At 44.0% G+C, this 17,531-nt stretch overlaps 1 protein-coding gene across 1 annotated transcript in view; it reads left to right on the forward strand.

Moving 5' to 3' along the window:
- The window catches only part of LOC126235400 (protein enabled homolog), a 123,551-nt gene that overhangs the window by 1,074 nt on the left and 104,946 nt on the right, over positions 1–17,531 (forward strand). The window lies entirely within an intron of this gene.

Here is a 17,531-nt window from a genome sequence, read left to right on the forward strand (position 1 = left end):
GAATCGTTCAACGTTGCAGAAGTGCAACCCTTCCGCAAATTGCTACAGACTTCAATGCTGGGCGATCACCAAGTGTGAGGGTGCAAACCCTTCAACAGACATCGTCGATATGGGCTTTAGGAGCCGAAGGCCCACTCGTGTAACGCTGACGAGTGCACGACACAAAGCCTTACCCCTCTCCTCGGCCGGCCGCTGTGGCCGAGCGGTTCTAGGCGCTTCAATCCGGAACCGCGCTGCTGCTATGGTCGCAGGTTCGAATCCTGCCTCGGGCATGGATGTGTGCGATGTCCTTAGGTTAGTTAGGTTTAAGTAGTTCTAAGTCTAGGGGACTGATGACCTAAGATGTTAAGTCCCATAGTGCTCAGAGCCATTTGAACCCTCTCCTCGGACCGTCAACACCAACATTGGACTGTTGATGACTGGAAACATGTTGCCTGTTCGGACGAGTTTCGTTTCAAATTGTGTCGAGCTGATGGACGTGTATGGGTATGGAGTCAACCTCATGAATCCGTGGATCCTGCATGTGAGCAGGGGACTGTTCAACCTGGTGGAGATTGTAATAGCGTCGGGAGTGCACAGTTGGAGTGGTGTGGTGCGTGTGAAGTTGGAGTGATATGGGACCCCTGATACGTCCAGGCACGACTCTGACAGGTGTCACGTACGTAACCATCCCGACTGCTCACCTGCATCCATTCATGCCCATTGCGTATTCCGACGTACTTGGGCAATTCCAGCAGAACAATGCGATACCCTGCACGTCCATAATTGCTGCAGAGTGACTCCAGGAACACTCTTCTGATTTTAAGCACTTCAGTCGTCAGTCTCCCCAGACATGATCATTAGTGAGCACATCTGGAACACCATGAAACGTGCGGTTCAGAAGAGATCTCCCCTGCCTCGGACTCTTATAGATTTATGGACAGCCTGCAGGATTAATATTGTCAGTTCCCTCCAGTACTACTTCAGACACTAGTCGTGTACACGCCATTTCGTGTTGCGGCAGTACTGCTTTCTCGTGTTGCGGCAGGTGTACCAGTGTCTTTGGCTCTCAGTGTATTTATTTGGTACACAAAACACAGCAAAGCAATGTCAACAGTCAGTTACGTGTTTCGAATAGTCCCATTCTCATCATCTGCCTGTCCGTGGTTAATTCGTCAATCTAAATCTACATATAGTTCTATATCTACATCTATTCTGCAATGGCCACCTTACGGTGGATGCCGGACGATACTACGTGTACCACTGTCATTTTCCTGTTTCAGTCGCGAATGGTTCACAGAAAGGACGATTGTTAGTATCCTACACATCAGTTGGAATACTTGTAATTTTTCATGTGGTCCATGTTGTGTTGGCAGAAGAGCCAACACCGTGTTACTAGAGGAGGCCGAAATGCACGCGTTTTAGCTCACGCTGGCTGGCGTGAGGAGGGAAGAACTATACTGACGTGAGGTCTGGAACATGACAAGGAATTAGAATTCAGAAAGCGGACGTAATTAGTTTGATACTTAACTTTAATCCATTAATGGTGAACGCCGCTCTTGACGGTACATGAGTCACAATATTATCTGTTAAGAAGACATAGTAACTGAATATGGCGCCTTGCTAGGTCGTAACAAATGACGTAGCTGAAGGCTATGCTAAACTGTCGTCTCGGCAAATGAGAGCGTATGTAGGCAGTGAACCATCGCTAGCAAAGTCGGCTGTACAACTGGGGCGAGTGCTAGGGAGTCGCTCTACACTAGACCTGCCGTGTGGCGGCGCTCGGCCTGCAGTCACTGATAGTGGCGACACGGGGGTCCGACGTATACTAACGGACCGCGGCCGATTTAAAGGCTACCACGTAGCAAGTGTGGTGTCTAGCGGTGACACCACAGTCTGTTCACAGAATATACGTAGGAGGAAGCAATATATTGTTTGACTCAACACTAACACTAAACCACACGGTGACCCAGTATGCTTCCGCATAGGCTGCCACTGGAGAAGGCCAGTCATTTACGCGATGATTTCGTGGTTACTAAACGAACCTGCAACGAATCATTCAGCTCTTATTTGGATATTCTCTACCTGAAGCACTCAGTACGTAAATCAACACATTTTTTGTCTGAAAGCAGGTTGGTTTTATTCAGCGCAGCATGATGTCCGTCCAATGGGACGGCCTTACTCCTCCTTACTGGGATGGCCTATATGCCTGCATGGTAGCACTCTACTGGTTGGCGTTAGAGCCAAAGTCTTCCCACAGAGTCTATCTTTCATTGGGCCAAACAGATTGAAGTCGGAAGGTGCAAGATCCAGCTATAGGGTGGATGAGGAAGAATAGTCCAAAAGTTTTGTGAGCTCGGGTGCGCAGACTTGTGTGAGGCCGTGCATCGTTATGGAGAAGGAGATGTTCGTTTGCATTTTTGTGGCGACGAATACGCTGAAGTTGTTTCTTTCATTTCATTGCAGGAGTCACAGCTGTGTGCAGCCAGTCGGTATGCAGGAGATCGGACACATTTGTGTGACCTTGTTGTGATGTTGACAGACGCCTCGCCCAATGATTCAGCGTGCTTTTGTTCACTGCCAGGTCTCCGTACATAATCTGCAAGCGCCTATGAACATCTGCTATGCTCTGGTTTTCGGCTAGAAGAAACTCAGTGAAAGCTCTGTGCTTGAAAAGTACCTCCGTTACAGACGTAATTTTGAAGGTTACGCATAGCGCCACCACTTGTTGCAACATCATGAAACTGTAGGAGATGAAGTTGGAATATTCCACGATGTCCCACTACAAATTACTCATTTTTTCAACCGAATTTGAACTACTAAATGAACACTCCTCGCACATTTACATCTATATCTACGTCTATACTGCGATAGTCATCTTACAGTGTGTGGCGCACGGTACTTTGTATACACTATCACTTCCCCCTTTCCTGCTCCAGTCGCGAATGGTTCGGGGAAAGAACTATTGTCAGTAAGCCTCACCGTCAGTTAGCAAGATATATGTAGTTTTAAGCCATAGATTGGTTGACTCCTCAAGGAACGTACGTTCTGGGCGCTTAAACAGTAAACCACACCGTGATGCAGTTCGCCTCTTGCAGCGTCTGCCATTCGAGTTGGCCTATCATCTCCAAGACGCGCTTTCGCTTTTGTAAAATGAACCTATAACGAAACGTGCTGCTCTTCTTTGAATTTACTCTATTTCTTTCGTCAATCATAATTTGTAGAGATCGCAACCCTACGAGCAGTGTTCAAGCATTGATCGAACGATGATTTCGTAAGCTATCTCCTTTCTGAGCACACTTCACTTTCTGACCATTGTTCCAATAAATCACAGTCTGATATATGCCTTACATCCTATTATTTTTATGTGGTTCTTCCTCTTTAAATCGTTCAGTGTGCATACTTCTAGATATTTTATTGATGTGACTGTTTCCATTAACTGTTCTGTAATCGTGTAATTGTACAATAACGGGTGTTTCTACCTTTTTGTGCGCAGTACGTCACATTTGTTTATGTCAAGCGTCAACTACCAATACTACCAATCCCTGCACCGGGTGTGCCGATCCTCTGCATTTCTACCTATACTTCGCTACAATTTTCTAGCGTTGCGACCTCTGTGTGTACAGCAGTGCCATACAAGAAAAGCTTCATGGAACTTCAGACGTCATCCACTAGATATTTTCCACATATTTTGAAAAGAAATGCTCCCACATCACTCCCTTGTGATACACCCGAAGTTCCTTTTATGTCTGAAGCTTTCTCTGTGTTGAGAATGACATGCTGTGTTCTGTTTGTCAGGAATCTAATCACACAGCTCGTCTGATATTTCTTAAGCTCGTATTCTGTTCATTAGACGGTAGGGCTGACCTCTATCGAACGCCCTCTGGAAGTCAAGGAACACAGCATCAACTTGGGTGTCGGTATCTACTCTTTCAGTGTTTTATGGACGAACAGTGCGAGCTCGATTTTATGTGATCGTTGTTTTCGGAACCCATATTGATTCCTATAGAAGAGGTTTTCGGTCTTCAGAAAGGTTATACGAGTAATACGTGAGCATGAAACATGTTCCAAAATTCTACGACAGTCTGACGTGAGATATAGGCGCCTTTTCGATGACTCATCTTTAAAATTATAGTGCCCCGTGCTTTTTTTCGTCATTGGCACACTTTGCTCCTCCAGCGATGTGCAGACTTGAACATGCAAAGTAGCAATAGAAAAATACAGTAATCTGGACAGAAAGTATTCCTGTTACTTTAACATTTCAAGAAATATCAGACAGATGCGGCGAAAATTATCGATACGATATGTGGCACACAGAGGAGTCCACAGGCTGAACAATTAAGGAAAATCCGCAGTAGCCAAGAATGTAGATCTAGCCATTTTGCACACGAACCTTACCTGAATTGCAGCAACTGCTACATTAGAACGCGGCGTAAAAGCACGAGACTCGTCCACAATCGGTTGGGCGGTCACGCTTGACGTAATGCGCTGGGGCACTACGCGTCACTGTTTCGTCACCGCAGACGGAACGACGCTCTACGTCGAGTGCATTATGTACTACACGAACAAGCAACAAGGAAAACCCGACCTAAGGCCATGTTCTCATTCAAATAAGAAAAAAATAGGCAAACTTTGAAAATTTTTTTGAGACAATTAAAATACATACAAAAGATCGGTTTGTGGATAATGATTGGTCATACTATGAATTTTATTTTAGGTTTTCAATACAAAACAAAAATTGGAGCCCGTAATTATGATTTGACCAAGAGCCTGCGAGTTTGAAGAGACTGTGTATAGTGTAGCCCCTCAGGAGTAATGTGAAATCAAAAATGAATAACATCAGTCGATACTACATTAAATTTATGGGAGCTTATAGTTAACCATAATTAAATAACCTTAAAGTTAACGATATGATGCTAAGTCGAACTGTGAGTTCGATTTTTGGGTATTTGTATGACCTTTATGGCTTTAGAAGAAATAATTCATATTAACAAATTTCATACATTATAGGTATAAGCTCTCAAGAAAAGTGTTTTCTTTTCGGGGTCAAAGGTGGTAGTGAATAGATTGAACCGTTCTGTTTTATGTTGCACGCAGTTTTGAAACATTTTCTCGAGAAACACCTGTTAATAGCTTAGGGAAAAACTTTTATTCGTATCATTAGTTCAATTTGCAAAAATTATACGTTATTTTTTTTTTTTGATGAAGCTGAACACGAATCTGAAGTTATGTTTCAAAATTCAAAATGGCTAATCGAATACGATGGGCCAGAAATTATGTTTTGACCAAAAAAAGCGTTTTCGTTACTTACGTTTAGTCGGCAACTCCAGAATCGTAATGAACCCTTCCCCTAAGTCGAATTGTTCCTGGAGACCAATCCCGTCGTTCGACTTGGTGAGAAAAGATGATTGGTTGACCAGGATATGCTGAAAAAAAAAGGTTCAAATGATTCTGAGCACTATGGGTCTTAACATCTGAGGTCATCAGTCCCCTAGAACTTAGAACTACTTAAACCTAACTAACCTAAGGACATCACACACATCCATGCCCGAGGCAGGATTCGAACCTGCGACCGTAGCGGTCGTGCGGTTCGAGACTGAAGCGCCTAGAACCGCTCGGCCACTGCGGCCGGCCGGATATGCCGCGTTCGGCTGTCTGCACACGTTATCCGTCAGCTTTCTCGGCGAATACGTTCACAAGGACACTGCAATATAAATCATTTTGTGGACGTGCGTCACGGCACGACATGTTTTCTAACTGAGCCGGGCGTCTGCGGCTAAGAGCGTCCCACGGGGGCCGTGGCACTGCTTTCAACAATGGGCTGTAGAAACCTCTGTAACGCACGGATTAAAACTCTTATTCGTCCCAACATTCTGGACACCTACACCTCTCAAAACACGCAATTACAAAAAAAATCGAATTTTCGACCATTTTGAATGAGAACCTGGCCTTCAAAAGCAATGGGCAAAGATTACAAACGTGAATAGCTCTCGCACCAAGCAAGTTAATGATCTAGATGCCACACGATTAGAGAGGTTCTAACTCCTCATCGAGCTTAAATTCGATCAGTATGAAAGGTTTATGAGCGACTGTGAAATGACGGAAGACAAAATAGATTAATAAAAAATTAAAGAGGATTACTGCCTTTACTACGAAGCCTGCTGCTACGGCACAACTGCTAGCTTAAAATGTAATTGGAGTACAAAGCTACAGGCAGGGCCTGTACAGACAAAACATTCATGGTGCGATTAGTGTCGTAAAATATTACTAGTGCAAGTAAATGCAAACAAACAGATTCAGTAATATTAAGAGCACAAAACATGTGCCACTGGCGAACATACAGCTTGATCCTATTTAACGTAAAACACACTTACATGTGGAGAAGATCAAGGTAGTCTTACACCACCTTCTGCCAAATATGAGGCCCTAACGAGTCTCAATGGTCACGATTATTCATGTGTTCTCAATGGAAGGAAAGATGATAAAGTCTATGAAAGCATTTTAAGTGATAATGTTCTTTGAAAGTGATAGTCATTTTTTCCAAGCCAGGATTGCATTCCTCAAGTCGGTAATTCCACAATATGGCTGTAGATGAGATGGATTTGAATACTAGGGAGCCACTCTTTCTGTAATATGTCTACGTAACTGATATGTACTTTTGTCAGATACGGTACAACATCCATAAGTCGCCATACGGGATTTGGTTGCATCGACCCTCACATGGATACCAACGATGGCTCTACGGGTATTGGGTGGGTGTTGATATTGTGCGATCCCGCCTCTGTACTGTTTATTTCACCCAGAGTTGTCACTCCAATGTTTTCTAGGCTGAAGTCCTGGCGTTATGAGAAATTTTGGAGCTTTGCTGCTTCCACGTCTTAGCAACAGTTCACCCTATTACTATAATTTGCTTAATGTTAAACGTGTAGAAGCTGTTCTTGCTATTTCTGTCCATCATAAAATAATTTCTCATCTTAGCACGAAGTTTCTGATTGGAGTATGTGCGTTCTTCATACGAAACAAATAAACAATGTAGCTTTTCAAACATCTAAAGACATTCATTATTTATAATTCATTTCAGTGATTATTTTTATACATTTCTCTGACACAGGTGAAATCACGACATTTTAATGAAATACCGTCGGTCTTTTCAGAAGTAAAACTATATACCATACTCGACACATGAACTCTGGGCAGACATTACGTATTCTTCGTCATTCAACAGCCACCATAACACAATAAATACAAATATGAAAGCTGTAGTTCTTTATTCATAGACATAAACTTTAAACCTGATATGCCTACCACCGAGATAGGAATCTACAATTGCAGAAACAGTTCAGAAACGTTCTGGGAACGTTAAACAGACTATCTACTTCTTTTGTGGAAACAATCATAGGAAAAAACTTTGCAAATAAATTTCACAGCAAATATTTAAATAAATCAGGGTCAGTATCTAACGAACGATTATTTCTCGTTGCTTCATTGTTATAGAACTGGAAGGATGTTCAATAGTGATTCAGTATTGGCTGTATTGGGAAAAATCAGACGTAAGTAATATGTCACTGAACAAATCACTACGGTATTCATTGGAAGTGAATTAGGGAAATTACGGAAAATAGCTTAAATTCGGACGCCTAAGACTGGAAGCAACACCCTCGCGAATAAGAGTGAACTGCATTAACTGGTGCGTCATCTCGTTAGGTGGCACGAAGAATTATTTTTACTGAGATATTCTGACTGATTTCTTTGTCGATGTTTAAATATAATTTCTTATAGCCAATGGCGAAATGTTCATTGACATACTTCCAAGGAGTTTGTACCATTCCTCCTAGGATCATCTTCAGACCTGACCCCCAGGACAGAATGGCGGTTGTGCGGTGTTCAACACGTGCATCATCCCTTTACCAGTTGCGACAACAGGTATCTGACACCTTTACGATCATCTCTATGTTATGTTACAGAACTGCACTGTGCATGGAGGAAGTTAAATACGGCCATGGTTTCCAAAGATATATGCTCGTAGCTTCATCACTCTAAGATTGTGGTCGGATATAGTATACAAACTCCATGGTAGGCGAATAAAAATTTAAGTGGGGGCGATGTGACTTAGTTAGTTTCTTAATTCATATAAATAATGATAAGTCTTTAAAGGCGGGAGAGCGGCAGACCGAACAACTGCTGCTGTCATGTTCACCAGAAACACTAGTAATAACGTCCACGGAAGTTATCGCTTTACCCCACTTTCTTAATTGTAGAAGCTCCGGAATCTTCTTCTACAGTCTTCCTCTTAGTAGATAAATAAATTTCTTCTGACCATGTCGCCTCGATAAGACATCGCCTTCGTGATATAAAATCTTAATAGACCTAGGTTTTTTTCTCCTACTGAATAAAACCCCACTCCAAAATTGTAATAAACACTGCATTGAATATTTTTGATACAAGTTTACACTTTTCTGCTTCACACAAAAGACGGGGCGCCTCCATAAACATCCTATCATGGAGGTGTCCTAAACAAGAGAAGTGATTAATAAAAGAAAACAGTGCACAACGAACATTAAAATAATTGAAATTACTGAGATAACATTGATTCTATACTACGTGTTGTAGTATCTTGATATGTCTATCTTCCTATAAGTCATGAGTAAAAGAGAGACAATCAGTTTTTTAAAAATTACAGTCTTTCAGGTATCCCAGTTTAGGTACGCTATCAACTTCAAACACATGCGTCCATTCGTTCAGGGTATTCATATTTAATTAGATAAAAACAAATATTTTTAACAAAAACACCACCCAAAAACCCTCAAATAAACAAGGTTAACTACCCTTCAATATTAAAAATATACTCTTCATTATATGAAAACTACCATAATGATCTGAAACTATTTTTTCGACCTAAATTTTCAGAATCTTTGTGATTACAAGAAAAATGAGACACCTGGTGGAATTTTCACAGCTGGGATTTCCTTCATTCCTTATGTTGATTTACTTCGTGCGCCCTTATTACTACGACTCTTCATTTTTTTTTTTTTTTTCTTCTTGGATAAAACCGTGCTTCCGACTCAGGTTCAATTTCTCGTTTCTGCAGTTTATTCCGGTTATTATGTCACTTCTATTTTATTCATTAAACAGCTCATACCAGTGTCTCATACTTTACTAATGAACGTCTGTATCGCTGGTACGGGTAATATTATAATATTCCCAGTAAGCCCTTTTTAAAGGCACATTTGCGCGATAGGCGAGGATATATAACAAAAACGTAGTACTAAGCTCAGAATATAAATAAAGAATTACATAAAATATTAATTAGGATAAGCGGTTGTATCTATTGTGACGTGCAACCACTTATACAATGGAATAATTCCGCAGTTCAGTTGTCTTGCCGAGAAGACGTCACTTTTTGCTCTGGAAGTCGTCCTAATCAGACGCATATCTGCTATCGCTGCAGATAATTATTTGGCACACCGCCATTTTTATATATATATTGAGACGCAATCTCAGTAGCCGTACTTATAATTGCACACAGCAACATAATTAATGTGTCAGTTTAGTATAATATTTTGTGAATACAGTGATATTATTTAGTCTTGCGTTTCATTTATGTTGCAAGGTATTGTTCCAATTAAACGGCGTCTTGGCAAGGCTAAAGGTTCCGCGTTACAAATTATATCAAACGAGCCAAAGCTATGCAATTATTCAAACTACGAAGTCCGATATTTTCAGAAAAAACACTCACAGTCAAACTTACAATAAACGGACCTTACGCGAAAAGCCATTGTAATGCCCAACGTTTGCCCGCATCTAGTGGTCGTGCGGTAGCGTTCTCGCTTCCCACGCCCGGGTTCCCGGGTTCGATTCCCGGCGGGGTCAGGGATTTTCTCTGCCTCGTGATGGCTGGGTGTTGTGTGCTGTCCTTAGGTTAGTTAGGTTTAAGTAGTTCTAAGTTCTAGGGGACTGATGACCATAGATGTTAAGTCCCATAGTGCTCAGAGCCATTTGAACCAAGCCCAACGTTTGTATAACCTGATCACAAACTATTATGATTATTAATTATTATTTGTTTGTTCTTCGATATTCTCAAACCAGACAGGAAAAGCCACGATAAATCAAATCTTTCAGTCTTGTTTGTGACTTTTCATCAGTTCACTGCATTTTCAATACACAGCTTACCAGGGGACTTGCAAGCATGAATACCCGTTGCATATCAACATAATTTTTTCTTTATTTACCACTGTAAATTTTGCTCTACATCACTCCAGGAGCCATAAGTACATCAGTCATCTTAGAGAAATATGCACTGTGATTTCTTTTTTAATTTCGTTCCTAAACGACTTCGATCATCGATTAGTTTCAGGTTGCCCTCCGTTTCGTTCTATTAATGTTTTAGTATTTTCAGCTATGCACAAATACATTGTCCACTCACATCGATGAGGCCATCGCCTATGTTAACGTCAAAGTGCAATTATCACATACATACTGCAGATGGCAGTACTAGCAGTGGAGAATATATAAATCGTGTCCGTATGAGACGCCGAAAACAGTACAGTCATTGTCGTAACGCAGAACCAAGACACCTAACATCGGTTTGCTGCAGAATCCTGGAACATATTCTATAAATTCAAATAAAATGTTCTTGAGATTGGGAAGGTTACGTCCAAGAAGCAGCATGGTTTCAAAATGAATCGTTCTCACGAAACTCATCTTGCCCTTTTGTCATATGATATGCTGAGAAGTACGAATGAAGGGCGACTGGCAGATGCCACATTTCTAGATTTCCGGAAGGCGTCTGACACGGCGCCCCATTGCAGGCTTTTAACGAGGGTACGAGCACGTGGAGTACGTCCACTGGTATGAGGGTAAGTCAATTATTATCCGCAGTTTAGTTATATTTTGTAAATTTTCGTAGTACTGTCGTTTTACGTTTCTGTCGCATGCTTTGTTTATTTGTTGTTATATCTGTGCAATTTTCAAGCTGCTAGGTTAGTTTCGTTATAGCTGCCGTGCTGTTAATCATGGGTGTTCCCCTGTCTATTTGCACCAAAGAAGAGCAATGTTCAGTGATCGGTTTTTTGTGGTCGTAGGGCGTATCGGGGGCCTGAATTCATCGAAGACTTTCGGTACAGTACGGGAACAGCGTTTTGCCGCAACGGAGTATCTACGAATGGATTGAAAAATTCCGAAATGGTCGCACAAGTGTTACGCACGATGAAGGAGCCGGACCACTGTTTACCGCCACAAATGAAGAAGCCATTGAGCGTTCACGTGAAATGATTCTCTTAGACAGACTATTAACTGTTCACGAAGTGGCACATCGTCTGCAAATTAGTCACGGTTCTGCTTAAAAAAAAATTGTTCAAATGGCTCTGAGCATTATGGGATTCAACTTCTGAGGTCATCAGTCCCCTAGAACTTAGAACTACTCAAACCTAACTAACCTAAGGACATCACAAACATCCATGACCGAGGCAGGATGCGAACCTGCGACCGTAGCGCTCTCGCGGTTCCAGACTGTAGCGCCTAGAACCGCACGGCCATTCCGGCCGGCTCTGCTTAAGAAATCATCCACAACAGACTTGGGTTTCATAAAGTTTGTGCAAGATGGGTCCAAAAACAACTCACGCAGTCGCGTAAACAAACGCGCTTGGACATCTGCAAAAAAATATTTGGATCGCTATGGTAACGAAGGGGACAACTTCTTAGACAGGATCATTACTGGTGACGAAACACGGATCCATCATTACGAGCCGGAGAGTAAACGGCAGAGTATGGAGTGGAAACATCCAAACTCGCCGTGCAAGAAAAAGTCAAAGACCCAACCGTCCGCAGCAAAACTGATGCTTGCGGTTGTTTCGGACGCACAAGGTCCACTACTGGAAAATTATGGGGAAAAGGGCACAACAATAAACAGTGTACGTTACAGTGAGTGCTTACTGCCAGGCTAAAGCCTGCAATTCGAAGCAAACGCGGGGGATTGCTGTCAAAAAATGTTGTGTTGTTGCACGACAACGCCCGTCCGCATACTGCTGCCCACACAGCTGAAGTACTGGATCATCCTCCATATAATTTCGATTTTGCTCCTTCTGACTATCACTTATTTGGTCCACTCAAACATGCACTAAGGGGCCGTCGATTTGCCTCAGACGAAGTAGTGGAAGAATTGCATTCCTGGCTCGCAGCTCAACCGAGAACCTTCTTTTATGAGGGCATCAGGAAGCTTGTACAACGGTGGGCCAGGTGCGTTGAAACGCAGGAGACTATGTCGAAAAATGATGCTCTTTTAAGTTTCCTGTTTGATTACAATTAAATTTTATAACTACTTTGGGGATAATAATTGACTTATCCTGGCATATGAGTGGCTCTAAGTCTTCTTAAATAATAGAACGCAGTATGCTGTCCTCGAAGGCGAGTGTTCATAAGAGACAGGGGTATCGTGAGGCGTGCTAAAGGGAAGTGTGATAGAACCGCTGTTGTTCTCTACAACATAACTGATTTAGCGGACGGGGTGGGCAGCAATCTGCGGTTGTTTGCTGATGATACTGTGGTGTACTCTAAGTTGTCGAAGTTGGGTTACTGTAGAAAGATATTTGACGAGTTAGGCAAAATTTCCAGTTGGTGTGATGAATGGCAGTTAGCTCTAAATGTGGAATGTCTAAGTTAAATAGGGTAAGTAGGAAGAAAAAACCTGTAATGCTCGGATACAGTATCAGTAGTGTCCTGCTTGACTTCAAGTCGTTTAAATATCTGGGTACAGAACGCTAATACGACCCACTATCGAGTACTGCTCGGGTGTTTCGAAGCCCCACCAGGCCGGATTAAACGAGGACGTTGAAGCAATTCAGAGGCGGGTTGTTAGATTTGCTACCGGTAGATTCGATCAACATACGAGGATTACGGAGATACTTCGTGCACTCAAATAGAAATTCCTGGTTCTTTTGGTGGAGCACTACTAAGAATTTTAAGGAACCGGCATTTGACGCTGAATACAGAACTATCCTACCGCCGCCAACGTGCATTTCACGTAAGGACCAGGAGGATAAGAGAAATTAGGTCTTGTGCAGAGTCATATAGGCAGTCGTTTTCGCTCGCTGTATTTGCAGGTGGAACAGGAAAGGAAATGTCTGGTACAGGATACCCCCCGTCACGTTCCGTACGGTGGCTTGCGGGGTAGCTATGTAGATAGAGATCACTAATTCCAGAACTTCGAAATGATAACCACTTTAAAACAACACTTCACCCCAGAGGCTACTCGACTTCTACACTCCATGAGAGCTGCAGCCCGGTCCCTAGAGGTGGCAAAAAATAACTTGACAGAAAAAACTGGTTACTGAGATGTAGCAGTTATTGTAATAATCGCTTGTCTACGCCTCCGCGTCATTTCAGATCTGACCACGGATAATGAACAGGGCAGAAGGACCGACCACCATGAGGCTCATGGAAATAATAGTCACACTGCACGCCATCTGTTCATTGAAGTACGTACTTCGGTTTCTTGATATCTAATCACGTAAACTGATCATAAGAATTCATGCGAGTACGGAAATAACCGTCAGCAGAACGAGTATATTTGTAAGCTATTTTTTTCTAAGTTATTTTCTGGCGGTTATTTTTCGATCAGAGTTCTTCTTTCTTTGGGATTTACGGGCTACAGTTTCTGGTAATCTGAAAGCCGGTAACTCTGCCCCAGACTCCGGTAGCGAGTAATAGACGATGATATTTCCAGAGAGCAGAGATACTTCAGTGAAAACAACTATTTTCGTATTTCTGCGGAAATAGCTGCCAGTCGTCAGTGGCTTCCATGAAGTTTACAAATAACTAGATTGTTTTTCCCTTAAATTGTGCCACCAAACCTGCAGGTACCATTAGCCTACACGCAGTAGCTTTTAGCCTGATACCGGTTACCAGAATCAGCTTGGACGACTATCAGATTCAATAAAAAAGTTAAATATCCCAACTACATGACCACAATAATATAAAAAAATTGAAAAATGTTAACTAACAAAAAAGTTTCAAAATGGGCTGTGGTGTCATACATCTGCGTTGACGTACAAGATGTTATGATGACTGGTGGCCAACGCTAAATACACTCCTGGAAATTGAAATAAGAACACCGTGAATTCATTGTCCCAGGAAGGGGAAACTTTATTGACACATTCCTGGGGTCAGATACATCACATGATCACACTGACAGAACCACAGGCACATAGACACAGGCAACAGAGCATGCACAATGTCGGCACTAGTACAGAGTATATCCACCTTTCGCAGCAATGCAGGCTGCTATTCTCCCATGGAGACGATCGTAGAGATGCTGGATGTAGTCCTGTGGAACGGCTTGCCATGCCATTTCCACCTGGCGCCTCAGTTGGACCAGCGTTCGTGCTGGACGTGCAGACCCCGTGAGACGACGCTTCATCCAGTCCCAAACATGCTCAATGGGGGACAGATCCGGAGATCTTGCTGGCCAGGGTAGTTGACTTACACCTTCTAGAGCACGTTGGGTGGCACGGGATACATGCGGACGTGCATTGTCCTGTTGGAACAGCAAGTTCCCTTGCCGGTCTAGGAATAGTAGAACGATGGGTTCGATGACGGTTTGGATGTACCGTGCACTATTAAGTGTCCCCTCGACGATCACCAGTGGTGTACGGCCAGTGTAGGAGATCGCTCCCCACACCATGATGCCGGGTGTTGGCCCTGTGTGCCTCGGTCGTATGCAGTCCTGATTGTGGCGCTCACCTGCACGGCGCCAAACACGCATACGACCATCATTGGCACCAAGGCAGAAGCGACTCTCATCGCTGAAGACGACACGTCTCCATTCGTCCCTCCATTCACGCCTGTCGCGACACCACTGGAGGCGGGCTGCACGATGTTGGGGCGTGAGCGGAAGACGGCCTAACGGTGTGCGGGACCGTAGCCCAGCTTCATGGAGACGGTTGCGAATGGTCCTCGCCGATACCCCAGGAGCAACAGTGTCCCTAATTTGCTGGGAAGTGGCGGTGCGGTCCCCTACGGCACTGCGTAGGATCCTACGGTCTTGGCGTGCATCCGTGCGTCGCTGCGGTCCGGTCCCAGGTCGACGGGCACGTGCACCTTCCGCCGACCACTGGCGACAACATCGATGTACTGTGGAGACCTCACGCCCCACGTGTTGAGCAATTCGGCGGTACGTCCACCCGGCCTCCCGCATGCCCACTATACGCCCTCGCTCAAAGTCCGTCAACTGCACATACGGTTCACGTCCACGCTGTCGCGGCATGCTACCAGTGTTAAAGACTGCGATGGAGCTCCGTATGCCACGGCAAACTGGCTGACACTGACGGCGGCGGTGCACAAATGCTGCGCAGCTAGCGCCATTCGACGGCCAACACCGCGGTTCCTGGCGTGTCCGCTGTGCCGTGCGTGTGATCATTGCTTGTACAGCCCTCTCGCAGTGTCCGGAGCAAGTATGGTGGGTCTGACACACCGGTGTCAATGTGTTCTTTTTTCCATTTCCAGGAGTGTAGAAACATATAAATCACAGCAGGTTTGTAAGTAACGTCGATAAGGTGCTGGCTGTATGGTCTGATTCTGCAACGACTAAAATAATCAGAAGTCGTTGGTAAAAAATAATATATATTGTACTTAACTGGTTGTACAGGATTCTTTTTGGCGGCATACATATAATTATAAACAGATAGCTATTGAGGCCTCACTTAGGTCGTACGTTACTAAGCGCATTGTTAGAGGTTGCTTCCTATCAGCTGAAGGCTACACTACTTTACTACTTCACGTTCCGAGCAAGAGTGGACGAGAGCTCGCCAGAAACTTGATACAAGCCGCGGAGCGGCGCTAGCGGCGCTAGCGGCGCTGGTCGCGACTCGCGGATCCAACGATACTAATACGGACCGCGGTTGATAACTGCAACCCCTAACAAGTGTGGTACCGAACGTTGATACCAAACACGACACCGCCAGATGACTACCTTAGGAGACCAAACTGCCTATAGATTAAGCTACAAAAGTCTCGACCATAAGAAATACGTTCGACACTAATTATTTTAAGTCCCTGTAAGCGCGTGCACGAGATGTGAGAAATCTGACATCTCACGTTTCGCGAGTGCTCGGAGTTAATTTTACCTTTGTCTGAGGAATACAGGGTGTTACCAAAATGTACGGCCAAACTTTCAGGAAACATTCCTCACACACAAATAAAGAAAAGATGTTATGTGGACATGTGTCCGGAAATGCTTAATTTCCATGCTAAAGCTCATTTTAGTTTCGCAGGATGTACTGTACTTCCTCGATTCACCGCCAGTTGGCCCAATTGAAGGAAGGTAATCTTGTCTTCGGTGCTTGTGTTGACATGCGACTCATTGCTCTACAGTACTAACATCAAGCACATCAGTACGTAGCATCAACAGGTTAGTGTTCATCACGAACGTGGTTTTGCAGTCAGTGCAATGTTTACAAATTCAGAGTTGGCAGATGCCCATTTGATGTATGGATTAGCACGGGGAAATAGCCGTGGCGCGGTACGTTTGTATCGAGACAGATTTCCAGAACGAAGGCGTCCCGACAGGAAGACGTTCGAAGCAATTGATCGGCGTCTTAGGGAGCACGGAACATTCCAGCCTATGACTCGCGACTGAGGAAGACCTCGAACGACGAGGACACCTGCAATGGACGAAGCAATTCTTCGTGCAGTTGACGATAACCCTAATGTCAGCGTCAGAGAAGTTGCTGCTGTACAAGGTAACGTTGACCACGTCACTGTATGGAGAGTGCTACGGGAGAACCAGTTGTTTCCGTACCGTGTACAGCGTGTGCAGGCACTATCAGCAGCTGATTGGCCTCCACGGGTACACTTCTGCGAATGGTTCATCCATCCAACAATGTGTCAATCCTCATTTCAGTGCAAATGTTCTCTTTACGGATGAGGCTTCATTCCAACGTGATCAAATTGTAAATTTTCACAATCAACATGTGTGGGCTGACGAGAATCCGCACGCAATTGTGCAATCACGTCATCAACACAGATTTTCTGTGAACGTTTGGGCAGGCATTGTTGGTGATGTCTTGATTGGGCCCCACGTTCTTCCACCTACGATCAATGGAGCACGTTATCATGATTTCATACGGGATACTCTACCTGTGCTGCTAGAACATGTGCCTTTACAAGTACGACACAACATGCACGATGGAGCTCCTGCACATTTCAGTCGAAGTTTTCGTACGCTTCTCAACAACAGATTCGGTGACCGATGGATTGGTAGAGGCGGACCAATTCCATGGCCTCCACGCCCTCCTGACCTCAACCCTCTTGACTTTCATTTATGGGGGCATTTGAAAGCTCTTGTCTACGCAACCCCGGTACCAAATGTAGAGACTCTTCGTGCTCATATTGTGGACGGCTGTGATACATTACGCCATTCTCCAGGGCTGCATCAGCGCATCAGGGATTCCATGCGACGGAGGGTGGCAGTCATACATGCGTATCCTCGCTAACGGAGGACATTTTAAACATTTCCTGTAACAAAGTGTTTGAAGTCACGCTGGTACGTTCTGTTGCTG

This window comes from Schistocerca nitens, chromosome 2, assembly GCF_023898315.1.
Source record: "Schistocerca nitens isolate TAMUIC-IGC-003100 chromosome 2, iqSchNite1.1, whole genome shotgun sequence".
NCBI classification, from domain to species: Eukaryota; Metazoa; Arthropoda; class Insecta; order Orthoptera; family Acrididae; genus Schistocerca; species Schistocerca nitens.